The sequence below is a fragment of the Podarcis tiliguerta genome, assembly GCF_965153285.1.
Source record: "Podarcis tiliguerta genome assembly, chromosome: 5".
Lineage (NCBI taxonomy): Eukaryota > Metazoa > Chordata > Lepidosauria > Squamata > Lacertidae > Podarcis > Podarcis tiliguerta.
The window spans coordinates 21,979,825-21,998,804 of record NC_139538.1 but is presented as its reverse complement, the minus strand read 5'-3'; the positions used below and the strand labels follow the sequence as shown (position 1 = coordinate 21,998,804).

The following is an 18,980-nucleotide window of genomic DNA, read 5'->3' as shown; positions in this document are numbered from 1 at the left end:
TGAAACAGACTGCCTGTGGACTCTCCTTCACTGGAGGTTTTTAAGCAGAAGTTGGACGGCCATCTGTCAAGGAAGCTTTAGCTGAGATTCCTGCATTGCAGGTGGTTTGGACTAGATGATCCTCAGAGTCCCATCCAATTCTGACATTCCTGTTGCCATACCAGCACCATACTGAACTCCCTGCCCCATGCCCCATGCCCCATCCCCTGTCAATAAACAGCAGTGGCACTTGGCATTGGGAAACCCGGTGTGGGATGCCAGCCTGCCTGCACATCACACTAAACACTGCAAGACAAATTCATGGAGGATAGGTCTATCAACAGCTTTGTTCTACCTCTATTATCATAGGCAATACGACTATGAATTATACTCTCTGCAAATCACAAGTAGGGAGAATGCTGTTGGCCTCATGTCCTGCTTGTGGGCTACTCATGAGAATCTGGCTGGCCACTGTAAGAACAGGATGCTGGACTAGATGGGCCTTTGGCCTGATCCAGTCAGGCTCTTGTGTTTTTTTGCCTGTGCAGTTTTCTCTGAGATTCAGCTCCACAGTTCACATTATTTCTTCCTTAAAAACCAATGCCCAATTCTCATTCAGCCAAATGAAGTGACATATGTTATCTAAAGCCTTCGTATGCTCATCAAGAAACCCTTAAAGAGCGAAATTGGCAGACTCAAGAGAGAATACATCTCATGAGAAAATATTAGTAAAGTGAGATTTTGGTTTGTGGCTCTAGTTTGCTGAAAACAGAGAAATACAGCCGATTTCTCAAGACCAACTCTGACACTTTTTCCATTGCTTCAAAGCAGCCAGAGCGGCGGTGGCGGAGTTAATATGACTGTGGAAGCAGCCCTGGGAAAGGGAGCAGTTTCACATGGTTTTCTCACAGTAAATTATCCCTCCAATCCAAAAACTGACTTCCCCCCAAATTTCAACTTTGGAGAGAGGAATATTCTGACATGGAGAAAGACACGGGGAAAGTAGTTAAAAACTCCCCTAGTGCAGAATCCCTTATCAAAGTATGCCTAGTTTTAAGTAAAGAAAATGACATGCACCTTTGTGGTTAAATATGAGGAGGGTAACTTCAAATTCTAACATTAATTTAACTTGGCAGTTATGCCTACTGTCAATGCTTTTCTATGATAGTACTTGCAAGTACCACCACCTCTGCTTTTGCTGCCTATGGCAGTCATTTCATCAATCTCTTTTATCAAGATATGAGTACTGTCCCCCTTTTTTTTAACCAAAGAAGCACTACCTACCACATCTGGAAAAGCAGATTGCTAAGGCCCCCCATAGCAAAATTCTTCTCTTCCAGCAGCACCTGTAACTTACAAGTTTCCGACAATGTCTGTTTGGGACCATAGACATATTTCTTCCCTTCACCGGATCACCCCATATATTCTGTGTAATCATTTCCCTACATTTGGAGAGAGTTCTTACTCTAAAATACAAATTTGCAGAATTGCATTAGAACTGTATTACAGATTTCCCTTGCCAGCTCTGTGATTCACAAAAGCAAGAATAATATTTCAAAAATCTACAAAGAAAGCCATTCATTCATAACCCAAAGTGGTATATTCTGATGTTTTATTTATAGCAGCCTCTGAGAATGAATTTATTTGCACTTCAGCAAATCCATTTTTTAAAGGCCATTGTTGCAGATGACAATATATGGGTGATGCCTTGTGCAGTGTAGGGCTGCAATCTGGAGGAATTAGAAGCCTTTCTCATGTGAGGCAATGCTAGAGTCATTGATCATATCTTTGAAAAGATGTTGAGCATCAATGAAAGTCACTCCCCGGAAGAGCAGCTTTCTTTCTTTTCATCTTTTAAAGGGGCATTGGAAGAAATACCCCCTGATAAACAGAATATCTCTGAATGCAGTTGGAACAAATTCATCTGAGCAGCTTTCATTTTCAAGGCCAGCCCTGTCATTAGGTAGACTGGCATGGCCACTTCAGACAGCTGTTTTGGGGTGTCAGGAAATGACCTTAAATTATTAGCCATTTGATTCATTGATGTTGTGATTCTTAATGCCAGAGAAGGGGAGAAGCACTTGGAAGGCTGCCTAAGGTGTATTTGGATAGCTGAGAACTTTTTTAAATATTTCTTTTACTTTCTCTCTGAAATATATTGTAAACATATCTTACAAAATTGTCATCTTTTCTATGGAAATTTAAACATTTGGTAGGTGTAATGGTTCTAGGGGTTGCTTGTGCATAAGTTGCCTTTACTCCTGGCTAGGTTGCATGGTTGAACCCTTTCTGTCAGGACAGCCTCAAGTTCCGTGGCTGCCTCAGTCGCTGGCAGAATCCGTCAGTGGGCGTTTCTTAAACCGCTTCCAGCATAGAAGCTGTTTGACGCCCAGTCTCCTCCCCCGTTGCCTGCACGAAAGTTTTCTGCGCAAGGTGGGTGTGGGCAACGGAGTGCTAGTACTCTCTCCGCTGGTCTCCTGCGAAGAGTCCGGGAGCTACCTCTCCGATTCCTCTATCTCCTCCCCTTCTCCACTGGTGTTGCGCTGATTACCTTCCCCAGCAGATGGGCTATCCTTCCTCCTACTAGGACCTTCTCCACCATCGTCCGGGAGCCTCCTCTCCGCCTCCCGCTCCGATGGCAGTTCCCTGATAGTAGGAGATATCACACTTCATTTTATCATTTAATTAATATGTTTTCAGTCCATTTTTCCTTCAGGAAAGTCAGGCAGGAGTGTCAGCTTGGCCCCGTGACAGCGATAGCCTGGTGTTGTGGGTGCCATGCAGCATACATGGCCCTGGAACTGAGAATTCTGAATTCATGGATAATTCTGTAGGCACTCATGCGCCCAGGGACCCAGGGAGTTGGCACCTAAAAGGTCAGGATAGAATACCTGCCGTCTCCCCTACCTCCCCTTGCTCCCAGCAACATTCCTGGGTCATTCCATATCAAGTGATCTAACTTTTTTTTACCTCGTAACTCAAACTCATAACTTTAACCTCATACCTCAGCTCTCGTAACTCAAAAACAGGATGAAATGAAAAAATAATTTTTTAGATTTAAACATAGTTTTGATCATTCAACAGGCGTACAAAATATGAAGAAATTTGGATGCCACGAGGTACAAAAGTTGGATCACTCGATATGGAAAGACCCTCCTGCAAGGTGTTGGCTTTGAGATAGTGACCAACCCAATGTAAGGTGCCCGTTTCTTATGCTATTCACCATATAACAAGACACAAGCCAGAGGGATCCAACATTTTAGATTACAGTTTAAGTATGTGAGCCCCATCTATTTCAATGAGAGAGAACCCAATTTCAGTGGGCTAAGAATAAAAAAAATCCTGTGTGTGTCTACAGATGTAGGGGTGGAGGAGAAATTCAGTTTGCTCCACATTTTAATGCAACCCTATCCAATTCACACTTTCCTAGGTTACATGCAAGCCAAATCAAAGGTTTCCTTACAATTTTTTCATCAGAGTTCTCTAGTCAAAGAATGTGGGCAAAATGCATTTATGTTAGGGGAAAGTGTGAATAAAAGCACAAATATCAATGGCAATAACATACAAAAATGCATTTTGTTAGGGAAAAAATACTTGCAAAAAGTTCCGTGTTGGGCAAAAATTCATATTAAAAGAAAGGAATGCTAAAATGCTGGTGACTTTTCTTGATGGCTTTTTTTAAAAAACAACAACACGCAAACCAGTGTGGAAAACGGAGCTTCAGATTATAAAACCGAGATACTGGGAGAAACTAAAATTGAGAGATTTGTCCGTTCCTAATGTAAGTTCTGCTGCATTAACTGGACTCACATATAGGGGCACGGGATTGCAACTTTCTACCTGCTTTTTCTGCATAGGATTGTGTGGTTACTTTCCCATTGCCCCAAAGTTGCAAATGCAGCATGTGTGTGTTATGTTTTCTCTCCCTGCAAGAGTTGAGAGGGTTGTGAAATTTCAACATGGCATGCCGCACTGATTTGGGGACAAAATGAAATAGGATGCTTTAAGAAAGCCAGGCTTTCCTTCCTTTGCTTCCTCCAGACTTGCCTGCTGCTCTTATTCCTCCCCTTCCTCCACAATGGGATGTCAGATTGTTTTGGCTGGGAGTTGAAGTTGAACAGTTGGTACCACCTGTTGCAGATTCTTTGGTCCCTGTTATCTCAGCAGCAGCCAGCAGCCCTTGGCCTTTCAAAAGCCAATTCACGGAGGAAAGATGGAAGGGGGAGTGTGCACTTGATGTTCAAACGGAATTTAGAAACTCTTCCGATTCATAGTTAGAAACTATGTAGGAGATTTCTCAGCGAGATGCAATCATTTGCTACTGGTGTTAGAAATATAATATCGGTCCAATTTTGCTTTCTGTTATGGCTAAGATTACAATAATGAAATTCGGCAGGCGGGCAGGCGGGTGGGGGGAAAAACAGCCTCCTTGGATTAGCCAAGTCTGTGTTATAATGAAAATGTTGGAAATCTCTAAGTATGGGGAAAACTGTCAACACTCACAGAGGGTGGGAGAATTTGAAAATAAGTAGAAACTATGTGAGTTCTGCAACTTATATAGATTAAAGAAGTGAGGTGTGTATATATATATATATATATATATATATATATTATTTTAACTTTGGTTTAAGTAATATTCCTTGTAGATCTGCTTTTTAAACTATCATTAAAAACGAATATGAAATAAAAAAATTAAAAAGAAAACAATTCTAGGTAACTAAATTGTATGTCTGGGCAGGCCTGAGAAACAAAAAAAGTTTTCAGGTGGTTTCTAAAAGAAGATAGCCTGCCGAATGTCAATAAACAGGGAGTTTTAAAGGTGCTGATGCAGTAAAAGATAAATCGGGCATTATGTGGCACTTGTAAAAATGTGAGTTCTGCAGATCAAAGTGATCAAATAGGCATGTATTAGGCAATAAGATGCCTTATGTCAGTGGTTTTCAGTCAGTGTGCCCTGACACCCTGGGGTGCCTTGAATGATGGTCAGCGGTGCTGTGGACAACAATGGTCTCTCTCCCTCTTTCCTTCCCTCCCTCCTCTGATGCCCTCTCTAGTCTCTGCCTCCCAAAGGCTTGCACAGCTGTTTGTTGCAGCAGCCCTGGCTGCAAGCTCCGCAGGTGAACAGTGCCTCTGGGGCTGGCCAGGCGCTGCTGGTTGCCAGGAGCTGAGGTGATGTTGGAGTAAGCAAGCAAGCGGGTGAGGGAGGCCAGCCAACCAGTCCACCAGCTCTTGCTGTTGGGAATGGACAGACAAGTCCCAGGCCCTGTGGGACAGTGTGAGCAGGCACCTCTCTTTGGGATGGGGTGGGGGCAGTTCAGAGACCAGGCTTGGCAGCAGTGGTTGCCCAGAGGACTCTCAAGGAGAGGGGAGAAGAGAGGAGGCTGAGGGAACGCTTCATAAGGGAGGGTGTTCGTAAAAGGGTGAGAGGCTGCCAGCTCTGCAGGCAAGTGGTGACATGACTGGGCTCCTGAGTCCCACAGAGGTTCTGCAGAAAGAATGTAGTTGGTCATGGGAGCCGTGGACTCAGAGAAAACCTCTGCCATAAGTAAACGGCTCCCATTAAGATCTTTATATATTTTCAACAGAAAGCATTTTGCTTATTCATTTAATGTTGATCCTGTTTTTCGGTCTGCAGCCAGGTCTGCCAGAGCCCAGTTAATACTCTCAGCCTGAACATGCAAGGGCAAAAATGTGTAAGGGGCATGGCGTGCACATCTGCCCCACCCTAAATATATCTATGGGCAGTGGCGTAGCGTGGGTTGTCAGCACCCGGGGCAAGGCAAGTAATTTGCGCCCCCTAACCCATGGATTTGCGCCCCCTAACCCTAACCCCCAGACGTTGTGCCCGGTGCGGCCGGCCCCCCTTGCACCCCCCACGCTACGCCACTGTCTATGGGTGCTAAGTTTATTTATTCCGCCCTTGAACTTCCCATGTTGAGAGGGAGGGTCTGAAGGAGGCATCTATTAGGGTGTGGCTGAACCTGACTGGAAGCTCTGCTCAGCAGTCCTGATAACACAGAACTCCCAGTTCAGGGGAACATACTTAGAAGTTTTAGAGCACTTTTGGAAGGAAGATGCATCTTTACCTGCTCCACACCTGACATCAGGCGTACGGAGCCTTTCTGGTTTCTCAGGCCAGATACTTCTCAGAATCCACCTCTCAGGTCAAATTTGACAGATGGGTGAGGCTGCTCACCTGTCAATCATTTTGCAACATTATGGCATCACATGATTGACAGGTGGGCTAGGTGCCCAGTTGTCAAAATAATTTTTGCTTAAAAGGAAAACAGGAGGAGGCTTCCAAAAGCCTTTTCGAATCTCCTCGACTTTCAGAACAGAGGGTTTTGCAAGCCTCCCCTAATTTTCCTTTTTTTATTATTATTATAAGTCACTTTGGATGGGTGTTAGCCCAGAAAAGTGACCTGACTTTATTTAGACCATATACCAGTCAATTAAATCACATTGGTCTATTCCTCTCCTTCTGTTATGAATTCTGCATTTAGGACACTTTCTGCACTCTTCTATTATATTCAAGATAATTTCTAAGTAATAATAATAAAAAAATCATTTCATGTTTTCTACACTGCTAAGGTCCATCCATCTCTTTCAGCTTCTTAATCTTTCTGATTTTGACTTTCTGATTGACAGTCCCCATTATTGACTGCATTCTTTGATTTTATCTCAGTTGGATTATTATAAATCCTTAGTCAACTTGCCCTTATCTCATCTTAGGTCACCCATTCAGTCTTTCATTCTTCGCCTTGTCTTACTGCACATTTCATTATGTCACTCCTTGTTTGTTGTCTTGTCATTGGGAAACTCATCCCTTCTGCATTCCATTCAGTACTGTGTTTGTTCTAAAAGGCACGCCTCTCTGTGTGAGGCACGAGAGCAGGGGTGCGACATGGTCACTCCTATGTAGGGATGGCTCCATCTGACCATTTGGGTTGCTCTCAGTTTCTCTCTTTTTTTAGTATATATATATATATTCTTTTTTACCAACCACCAAAACACAAACAGTGAAACCCCCCAGGCAGCTGATACATTGGGTATACAATATTCAATAATATACATATTCAGTAATATTCAATAATAACATATTCAAATTAACCATATGTACACTTCTATACAGTGGTACCTCGGGTTAAGTACTTAATTCGTTCTGGAGGTCTGTTCTTAACCTGAAACTGTTCTTAACCTGAAGCACCACTTTAGCTAATGGGGCCTCCTGCTGCCGCCGTGCCGCCGTAGCACGATTTCTGTTCTCATCCTGAAGCAAAGTTCTTAACCTGAAGCACTATTTCTGGGTTAGCGGAGTCTGTAACCTGAAGCGAATGTAACCTGAAGCATATGTAACCTGAGGTACCACTGTATACCTTAACACTCCTCCTTCCACAAGGTTTATTTAACTTTTAACATTTTAATTGCCCCAAATTGTTCAAACCTACTCAACCTGACCATTTGGGTTGCTCTCAGTTTCTCATTCTTCCAAACTTTAAAATGAGTTCTCCATATTTCCACAGCAGTTTGCAATATTGTGTTATATATATATATATATATATATATATATATATATATATATGAACCCACAAGAAATTCAGCTGCACTGACTCTGCTTTAAATAGCACCTTGCCCCCAATTGTTTCAAACAACACTAGATGGGAAAGGAATGGCATATCATGGGAATCAACAGTCTGTTAGAAGAAACAGTGGGGAACATGTTACAGGTTTGGTCACTGTTCCAGTCAAACTGCTTCATCACCCTACCCACAAATCTAACCAGACAGGTATTGATCTCCTTGAACTCTTTCTGACATTTATTATGAAATTTGCAAGCTGCCAAAGGAACCTAGAGTGGCATTTGTATATTTTGCTTCAGCTTTGCTTTTAAGTCTTGATTTGTTTGCTTCCACGCAAGTACTTGAAAGGTGACAGGAAAAGAATGTGTTTGCATGTACAGTGGTGTTATGGGGGGGGGGAGCAGCAACCAAAAAATGGAAAACAAGTGAGGTCCCAACTGAAGAAGAATGGCAACTTAAACTGATGGAGTATGCCCAGTTTACAGACTTAACATATAGAATAAGAGAACAAGAGCAACGTACATTTAAAGAAGTTTACGAAATGTTTATTGAATATATGGGGGGAATTGTGTACACTTGAAAACGTTGGCAGCATTAAGATAAATTCAACAGTGTAAATAAGTTTTGACAGATGTAAGAATGGAATACTGAATGGTTTCGTTTAAGTAAGGGATTTATGGTATGCAAAATTAACCACGGAAAGAGAAGAAGGGAAGTCAAAGAAGAAGAAGAAGAAGAAGAAGAAGAAGAAGAAGAAGAGGAGGAGGAGTTTGGATATCCCGCTTTATCACTACCCGAAGGAGTCTCAAGGTGGCTAACATTCTCCTTTCCCTTCCTCCCCCACAACAAACACTCTGTGAGGTGAGTGGGGCTGAGAGACTTCAGAGAAGTGTGACTAGCCCAAGGTCACCCAGCAGCTGCATGTGGAGGAGCGGGGAAGCAAACCCGGTTCACCAGATTACGAGTCCACCGCTCTTAACCACTACACCACACTGGCTCTCATTGATACTTTAAGGTTGTTTAAATGAATGTTCTAAAATGCAAAACAGAAATTTAATTTAAAATTATACAAAGAAATGGGTGTTGGGGGCAAGGTGGTGGTGAGGTTGTGGGGGGCAAGCTCTAGGTCTGTGGCGGTGACCCTACAGGTGTGTGTGGCACCTTCAGGGCTGCTGCCAGCAAGCTAAAGTTCCCTGGACCTCACCACTACCCCTGCCATTGCCCTATCCCCATTCTGGCAAATACAGTGTGACCACCATTGTGAGTGGACCATTGCCCCATGCCTCCCTCATGTGCCACTATTGTGTGTCTCTACGTATGTTTGTGTAAGGTAGCAGAGATTCAGCAGGCACCCTTTCTTCTTACTTACAGGCATCTCTTGAAGACCCTGGCCTTTGTAGCTGTTTGGTTATTATACCCCACCCATCTGGCTGGGTTTCCCCAGGCACTCTGGGTGGCTTCCAGCAAAATATTAAAATATTAAAATACAAAAGTCTATTAAACATTAAAAGCTTCCCTACACAGGGCTGCCTTGCTGCCTTCAGATGCCTTCTAAATGTCAGATAATTGTTTATTTCTTTGACATCTGATGGGAGGGCATTCCACAGGGCGGGTGCCACTACCGAGAAGGCCCTCTGCCTGGTTCCCTGTAGCTTTGCTTCTCACTGCGAGGGAACCACCAGAAAGCCCTTGGCACTGGACCTCAGTGTCCAGGCAGAACAATGGGGATGGAGATGCTCCTTCAGGTATACTGGACCGAGGCCATTTAGGACTTAAAGGGCACTTTGAATTGTGCTCGGAAACGTACTGGGAGCGTTTTTATTAGCCAGTCACATTAATGATTATCTGTATTGTTTTAAATGGTATTTGATGTTTTAATGCCGTACACATGATGAGATATTTTATGATGCAGTGGTATAGAAATACTTGAATGAATAAACAAACAACAAACTCTGCCTCCTCTCCTTTCTTTTTAATGGTGTTAAAATACCACCCCTTTTCTTGATTATCTTTTTTACATTGCTGTTCTTGAGAAACTGCTGTGGATTAAAAGTATCTGGAAGCTTTCCATTAAAATAAAAAGAAAAACCTGAGGCTCAAACCTGAGCAACTAGAAAACATAAAGCATCTTAGCATCAGTATATGTGTATGTCTTCATTTAATGTCCTGCTTCCTTCCAGCATCTGACAAATTTGATTTCCTACCAATCCTCTCTTTTAACTCTTACGTCGGAAGCAATGAAAGCTCCTTACAGTTTTGTGCCCTTACAGCAGAAATTGAGGGAAAGTGGAGAGGTTTTGAAAAGAATTCCTTCAAAGGTAAAACCAGATTCACTTTATTTATTTATTTTAACAAGAGAAAAATGTTGGGTTAAATTTGCCTGACTTTTCTGTATGATGTACAGGGGTACCTCAGGTTACATTCGCTTCAGGTTACATACGCTTCAGGTTACAGACTCCGCTAAACCCCAGAAATAGTGCTTCAGGTTAAGAACTTTGCTTCAGGATGAGAACAAAAATCAGGCTCCGGCAGTGTGGTGGCAGCAGGAGGCCCCATTAGCTAAAGTGGTGCTTCAGGTTAAGAACAATTTCAGGTTAAGAACAGACCTCCGGCACGAATTAAGTACTTAACCTGAGGTACAACTGTACAAAGGAGGCAGCAATGCTGCTGAATGCCAGTCGCTAGAAACCGCAAGAAGGGTTTCCCAAAGGCATCTGTTGTTGGAAGTACAACAGGGATCATTAAGAGTTAATTCTGTTATTGGTCCAGCAGACACCAGACTGATTCTAGCTGGCAGTTCTAGTCAGTTGAGAGTTAGCTGTCAGCAGGGGGGCCAACTTGAATAAAACATTGGTTGTTGTTTTCTGTGTTGCCGCATCCCCTCCTAGAAATCAATTGTTAAAATTAAAAACTCCAAATGCGCAGGCTTTCTTGCCCAAACCTCTTATTGCAACAAAGTCCCCTTGGATGTTGATTTGAGCTGCTTAGATGCGAACTATGCTTATTCACTGCATTGGCACTTTGCATGGGTTCCCAGGCATCCTCTGTATGAATACTGCATGTCTTCTAGATTCAACTGGGTTCTGGCTCAGCTTCAGTTCCTTCCTCTTTTATCCTGGCTATTCTTTTGTCAAAAGGTTTGTTTCTTCTCTGTTCAGCTAATAATCAGTGTGAGCTGTGCTTATGGAGGATATGAAGTCAGCGAGAGACACACCTCACTTAAGTGCAATGTATAAGCTTTAGCTATTTAACGGAAAAGAATAGTTAAGCCTTTAATGGAAAACATGTCCTTTTTGTTGCCTGTTGTTTTAAGGAAAACAGGCTACAGAAATGCTGTTTCGTCTCACTTAATATGCACCCCTCACCCCCCCCAAAAAAACAGTATTTGAAGCATGATTTATTACTTGGAAGGACATCAACCACCAATTGCTAATTACAAAGAAAGACAAGACTTAAGCATTACGTGAGTTGTAATGAAATCCTGATGTTCCTTGCATGTACAGGTGCACCAGTTATTGTTATTGTTGTTGATCTTCATTGGCATAAGAAGTGCACCAGTGCTTAGGTGGAATTTCCTTCCATGGTGGGAGCTGAAGCTCCACAGCTGCATTCTCAGCATGGAGACCTCCTAACACTGACAAGACTGTGCAGACGTCATTATTAGCAAAGCAAGTATGGCGCTTCAAATCTGGGGCATGGTGTTCCAATGTTCCTTTTTAAAATGGCAGACGCTCAGCATTTCAGCAGACAGATTCCAGCACCTCGCGTTAATTACGTAATTTTAATATGTCACAGTGGAGCAATCAGGCACAATACTAAGCACAATCTCTGGTTGTGGAGCAGGAAATAAGGTGGTAATATAGAAGCCAAGTCAACCACAGCACAATAACAAGGGAACAAATGCGTTCTTACCATGCCAAACATAATAAAATAACAGTATCGGGACCATCTGTAACTCTACATTGTCACAAAGCACGTAAGCGCTGGCAACCAGAGAGATTTGGGGAGACAGACAGTCCTGTAATAGGACTATAAAAGATAGCATCATGAGAATAAATAAATTAAAAGATGCTCTTTAATGTAAGCAAATAAATTGCGATTAAGATGGCGCCCCAGTAAAATACATGAGGAGAATTCAAATGGTAACTAAATGGAAGAGCAGACTCCAGCTATTTTTAGTGTGGCTTCTGCATATTACAGTGTGATGCTGCAAGTATAAATAATGTTGTGGTAGCCCCAGGCTAGCGCTGAAGTACAGAAGACACCAAAAAAATCCCACCTAACAAAACAGAAAGAAAAAAAGATGCTGGAAATCTCTGCCAAATGTAAACCACATATTATGCAAGTGATAGACTCGCTCGGCAGCCAGGCCAAGCAAACATTTCCTAACCTATCTTCTTTAAGCAGTAGAAAGAGAGAGAAAAAAATAACTTTTCTTGGTAAAGTGCTGGTTCACTGTTTGCAAGCCTTCAGAGCTAGTTGAGAAAGCTTGTCCCAGGTCCTGCAAGTTCACCCGAACCACAAACTCCAACTGCCACTTGCTGACTCACCCTAAACCACAGGCTTGGAAAACTGATAGGGGCATGATTAGAGATTGCAGTGAGAGCCAGAGAACTATCTGTCACTCTGACAAAGGGCTGCTGATTTTACCCCTAGAGAACATGCCCTGATGAGAAGCATCCAGCCAAAGTCAGCAGCAACCCTGCTGAAGAACTGGTTGGACCTGAGTGTCAAACGATCCACTGAAAGAAAGGAGGTTCTAGGCAACCCCACCTCCTGTATAAGGATCTGCAGAACACACTTTCAAGGCATAAGCTGGGATTAGCTTACTGCTTTCATTCAAGCTGTTCTCCGGGGTGCTTGTCCTGAAGACGCAGGGTGTACATCTGTCCACATCCTAGAACTTCACTTCTAGCCCAAAGCGAGCCCAGCTGTAACAAGACCCTAATGAGAAGCAGGTAAGTGAGTGGGCCCCATGTCTTTCATTGAGAGTATTTGGGTGAAAATCTCTTCCTTTAGGGGGACTGGGTGGTGCTTGTTTGTTACAGTTGGTCAACAGCAGAAGTTCACAGACAGAAAAGAAGCTCTTCAGCTATGACATCCGTTAGATATATACCTCGGCTTATTTCAGTTTAAAGCTAAAAATGTAGCATGTGGGTGTAACCAACATGAGCTGTATCCAGCTTTCTCATTCCATCAGTGCAAGGATTTCCATATGCACAATGGAACTTTTCCACCTCCTCCACCCGTGGCCCTCCAAAAACTGTTCTGGAGGTTCCATCAATCCTCAAGAACAGGGTAAAAAAGGTAAAGGTACCCCTGCCCGTACGGGCCGGTCTTGACAGACTCTAGGGTTGTGCGCCCATCTCACTCAAAGAGGCCAAGGGCCAGCACTGTCCGAAGACACTTCTGGGTCACGTGGCCAGCGTGACATCGCTGCTCTGGCGAGCCAGAGCCGCACACGGAAACGCCGTTTACCTTCCAGCTAGTAAGCGGTCCCTATTTATCTACTTGCACCCAGGGGTGCTTTCGAACTGCTAGGTTGGCAGGCACTGGGACCGAACAGCGGGAGCGCACCCCGCCGCGGGGATTCGAACCGCCGACCTTTCGATCGGCAAGCCCTAGGCACTGAGGCTTTAACCCACAGCGCCACCCGCGTCCCCAAGAACAGGGTAGGAAAGGGTAAAGGATGTGTGAAAGGAGATGGGGGGGGGGGAGAGTACCATTGCACAAACAGAAATCCTTGTACTGAAAGAAGTTACTTGGATACCACCCTAAGTTTATAATACACATATTGTACGCTTGGATTAAGTGTTGTTTCAGGACTGTTCCATTATTATTATTTTACACATTTCACAATGGCTAAATAGGCTAAATAGGCTCCCAAGCAATGGGGATTGTTATGATCTCAAGCTAGGTGGTCACAGGGTTTGAGTATGTTTCTCTCAATTATGCCCCAAGAGTCATGAGCAGCTTTTCCCGAGACTCAGAAACTACAGAACAAATTGGTGCTGTCATGGTGGCCAAAAATGACATCAAAAATGTTGTGTAGAACAAAGTTGATGTATTTTTCTCCCCGGATCTGTGCAGCTGCACTGAGCACAGATGCACGTTCGTTTTTTAAAAAACCACAAAACATCTCTCATCCATGCAATTCAGAGATGTTTTAAAACCACATTTTATAATCACAATGTAAAAATAACAGGTGGTGCTTAAAGTTCTCCTTACCCAACAGGTAGCTAATACTGTCACTCTTGACAATTCTAATAACCTTGATAGAAAATGTCAGGAATCAGCCCTGCTTCTCTGACATATGAATGTCACAAGTCATTTATTAGCACAGGGGTAGCCAACATGGTGCCACCCTGATGTTACAGGACTACAGTTCCCATCATCCTTAGCAACTAGCCATGCTTTCTGGGGCTGATGGGATATGGAATCCATCAACATCTGGAAGGCACTACATTGCCCACCCCCCGCATTAGTACCTTCCACAATACTGCCTGCACAACCAGAATTATAAATGTGACAGCAGACAGGAAAGCAGTTCTGTTTTTCACCATAGCAATCTGCTTTTGGGGATGGCATCTATATAAACTTTGTTATGAAAGCGTCCTCTTTTTAGGAGCATAGTAAGCAGCAGAATTAAGATGACAGCAGCAATTATTGCTGAGTAACAAAAATCATCAATGAAATTCAAGAGCCATTCTAAAGAAAGAAAGAAACTCATTTACCTAGTAACTAAAAGCATGCAAAGGTGGAGGACTGCTTTGGAACCGAGTGGCACAGCACTGGTGGCACTGTGTTGAGAAAGTATGGTACTGCACAGCCACCCCGTGTTCCTCAGACAATGGGGGGCACATAAAGAAAACCTTACCTTTCTTCTCCAATAAAAATTCTGAGGCTAAATCTTATTTAATACAGTGGTACCTTGGTTTTAGAACAGCTTAGTTTATGAACAACTTGGAAATAGAACGCTGCAAACCCAGAAGTAGATGTTCCAGTTTGTGAACTTTGCCTTGGAAGCTGAACATGTTCCTCTTCCTGTTGAGTGTGTTCCGTTTGTAAATTGAGTCCCCAGCTGCTAATCAGAGGCTTCCTGTTGAGTCTGTCAGCTGTTGAGTCCCGAGCACCCACACAACACAGAGGTGATATTTGGAGCTTTTGTTTTTGCTTTGTGTGTGTGTGTGTGTGTGTGTGTGTGTGGCTTTTTCGTTTTTGTGACTGTGACTTGTTCTTCTTTTAATGGGACTGACTTGTGCCTGTGGCTTGTGACTTCGTTTTTGTGACTGTGACTTGTGACTTCATTTTTGTGACTGTGGCTTGTGACTGTGTGGAACCCAGTTCAGCTACTGATTGATAGATTGTGTGACTGTAGAAATGGATAAAAGCCCCCCCCCCCATCTAAATAATGACTATCATCAGTGCACATAAACATTATTATTTTTAAAAAAATCATCATCTACAATACTGTCTTATTTATGTTATAGTACAGTACATTGATTATTGCTTTCATTTTATGGATCAATGGTCTTGTTAGTAAAATTCATGTTAAATTCCTGTTTTAGGGGTTGTTTTTAAAAGTCTGGAACAGATTAATTCATTTTGCATTACTTTCTATGTGAAAGCAGGCCTTGGTTTTAGAACGCTTTGGTTTTGGAACAGACTTCCGGAATGGATTAAGTTTGGGAACCAAGGTACCACTGTAATACCTGAACTAGTCAGATGTCCTGGTCCCTGAACTCAGTCACATAAACTACCCTGAGGGAGATACAAGTGATGTGGAATTAGGTTGCCTCACACAAGAGGAAACATTTAGTACCCCCCCCCCCCACGGGCTCTCTCAAACTGAAAATGCAGCTCTCCTGCCTTCCTCAGACTTGGGGGACAAATTCCTTCCAAATTGTGAAAGAAAACACCTGGAAAAAAGGTCAACACAGATAGCTTCTCAAGAAGGTGGGTCCAACAGCAGTATATGCCTTGCTAGGCCTCTGTAAGGCCTGAGAGGGCCTGAATGCTTTGCTGAGACAACATATTCTAAGGCTTAGCAAATGGAATCACTGGGAGCTACCCAGGGTGCTGACCTGCCTTTGACATAACTGCCTTCAGCTTTTGCCCAGACTTGACTTGACCTGTTTCTTCCTTCCACTTCCTTTGTGACAGCAGAATGGAATATAAGAACTGGCTAGCTCTTTTTAAAAGTGCAGAATCGGGGGTATGGATGTGGCCTCTGAGCAAAATTCTGATTCGCCGCAGCACTGATTTCAGAAGTGGAGCATATCTCACCTGCTGGACAAACCATACAAAATGCCAGCTTTTACTTATTTCAGATATCCATAAAAATGAGATTTCCACAGACTTGGTCGCTTAGGAACTAGCCAGCCAGGTAACTATTCTCCTTTCACACTCAATTTGTACCTTCCTCGCCCTCCCCACAAATAAATAAATAAAGCCAGTTTCTTTCACCCCTCCGGCCTGGTTCTTTTACATTCATTCCTTCCTCATCTTTGTTCCCAGTTGACTTTTCATGATAATAATGTAAATGAGTGTTTTATCTCTCAAATTTCCTTCAGCACCTCCTCTGGCCCTTCCCCCTCACATGAGGGAGAGCTCCTTTCCACCCCTCAATCCTCAGGGTTTGTCTAGCTCACGGATACCTTTATTCAGCATGTGATGAGTTGTTGGCGCTGGCATTAGTCTAAACAAATGGCGACAGCATGGTTTAGGGGGCTGGGCAGGCAAGTGAGGAGGCCCTGGGCAAGCCATGCCACTGAAGCCCACCTGAAGGTGGCCCAAGGCCTACTAGGTGTGAGTGGAGATCCTGGCTCACAGTTTAATAAACCCCACCCAAAGGAATATTAGGAATTATCGAACTGCTCCCCCCCCCCCGTGTCATATTTCCACAATTAAAACTAAATACTGCCATATTCATTATCTCTGTACATTACCTCTATTCTTATTTTTGCTTACGATTGGGCTCTGCAAATAAATGTGACCAAATTACAGCTGTCCTTTGCATGACATGACCTGCTAATCGAAGTCATCCCTTCACGGCTTTGTCAAAGTGGGCTATTGTCAACAGAAACTCATTTCGCCCATGGTGCGTTTGTGAGGCTCTAAGGTGCCACAAGGGCTCTCAGCTGTTTTTACTGCGATTATGTTACCCATGATTATACACTGTGGTTGGAATAAGGCTCTTGATGTCATTCTCATTTTGCCCCTCTGATGTAATGAAGAGCAAGAGTATTCATAATTTGCCATTATTTAAAGTGGATGATAACTGTAAAAAAACAAAACAAAAACAAAAACAGCACACCAAAGCAACCTTCAGACACTATGTGCATTGCTGTTCTTAAGTTCATCTTAAGTTCACAAGCATTCAGTGATGGAAAATGATGTCATAAAAAGCAAACTTGCAGCTCCAAAACCGAGGATGAAGACAGATGCTGTGCCAGAGCTATGTTCATGTATGAACACACAATGCTTAAAATAAGAGCAAGCAAGAGCAACCAGAAAGGTTTTTTAGAACTCTGGTCTTCATTACGTTCTGGAATAACATATAAAGGGCAATATTCAACCATATAATGTCTTTGCTCTGCTGTAATATTGCAGTTTGTGTGTGTGTGTGTGTGTGCTTGTATAAGGTTTTTACAAAAACAAAAGTGGGGATAGAAGTATGCACAGAAGTCCTGCTCTAAGCATCCCTGGTGTAAAGGTAAAAAAAAGGTAAAGGATCCCTGGACGGTTAAGTCCAGTCAAAGGCGACTAGAGGTTTGCTGCGCTCATCTCACTTTCAGGCCAAGGGAGCCGGCGTTTGTCCACAGACAGCTTTCTGGGTTATGTGACCTGCATGACTATACTGCTTCTGGCGCAACAGAATACCATGACAGAAACCAGAGCACATGGAAACACCCTTTACCTTCCTGCCACAGTGGGACCTATTTATCTCCTTGCACTGGTGTGCTTTTGAACTGCTAGGTTGGCAGGAGCTGGGACAGAGCAACGGGAGCTCACCCTGTTGCCTGGATTCAAACCACTGACCTTCTGAATGGCAAGCCCAAGAAGCTCAGTGGTTTAGACCACAGCACCACTTGTGTCCACTATTCTATGCATAGGTCCCAACCTTCCTGTGTTGAGCAGAAAGGTGTCCTTGGTTGCATGGAAAGACCTTCTTGCATTCAAGTGAATGCAAATAAAATCTGCCTACGGACAGGAAAAACCCAAAGGGGCTCACCTACAGAAGAAAGAAACCACCTGAGATCATTTTCCCCAGGGCCACTTTAAACCCTGGGTGGTGATGGTGAGGTATCCCCTGAAGCATGAGTAGGCAAACTAAGGCCCGGGGGCCGGATCCTGCCCAATCGCCTTCTAACTCCGGCCTGCGGATAGTCCGGGAATCAGCATGTTTTTACATGAGTAGGATGTGTGCTTTTATTTAAAATGCATCTCTGGGTTATTTGTGGGGCATAGGAATTCGTTCGTTTCCCCCCAAAAAATATAGTCCGGCCCCCCACAAGATCTGAGGGACAGTGGACCGACCCCCTGCTGAAACAGTTTGCTGACCCCTGCACCTGAAGCAATAGTTTTATAGATAATATAGTTTCTTCTTAGACTTGCTTGTCTCCCCTGTTTTTCTCTATGGTTTTCAGATTTCATAATTCCAAGTGTTCTTTATGTACTGCTTTCACATGGACCAACCCCTGATGGAATGACTACTTCTGTGAGTTGGTATCTTTATCATCAGTCCCTTGGGAATATCTACTGTTCTTTCTACTCATTCCCTCTGTAGGAAGTACCTGGAACCTGGATGGATTATGACAAACTGAAAAATCCTGCAATATATGTCTCCAAGCACCCACAATAAATCATACCTTTTTGGGGTGGGGTGGGGGTGTTAATTGTAATCAGTCAGCATGTAAATATTAAATTACTTCTTTCGTAAGTGTTTTATTTCCCCTTTTTTAAAGAAGAAAAAATGGCTTGCTTTTCCCTTTTACCCAAAAATATTAGAAAGTCTCTAACATTGCCACAATTGTGTGTGTGGTTATTTGTTATTGTTGAGTGAAAGGGGGTGAGGTTGAAATATACCATTCTTCTGCTTATCAATGGATATTGTTAATACTTGGTGGATGGTTCATACTTCTTCCTTCACATCACAGGGTTAAACTGCACATGTGTATTAACAACCTATTTTAAAAGCATTTAGTTACAATAATTTAAAAGCATTTGTGCACACATGCCTACTATGAACATGATGGGTTTTTTTAAAAAAAGAAATGAAAAAAATCTGAAGGCAGAATCAATTCCTACCCTCCACCTTACTCCATGCATGGATAATTCCAATTATACACTATACAGATTTTCAATGACCTTCTTTCCCCCACTACATTCTTGTGTACAGGCAGTACTATTTATTATATG

General features: G+C 43.1%; 1 protein-coding gene across 1 annotated transcript in view; it reads left to right on the top strand.

Annotated features, from left to right (window-relative positions):
- Nucleotides 1–12,162: 12,162 nt before the first annotated feature.
- Nucleotides 12,163–18,980, top strand: part of MME (membrane metalloendopeptidase) — an 82,655-nt gene continuing 75,837 nt past the window's right edge. Inside the window, exon 1 of the mRNA XM_083442724.1 lies at nucleotides 12,163–12,517. The gene's annotated coding sequence lies outside the window, so the exon portion shown is untranslated. The remainder of the gene's footprint in view (nucleotides 12,518–18,980) is intronic.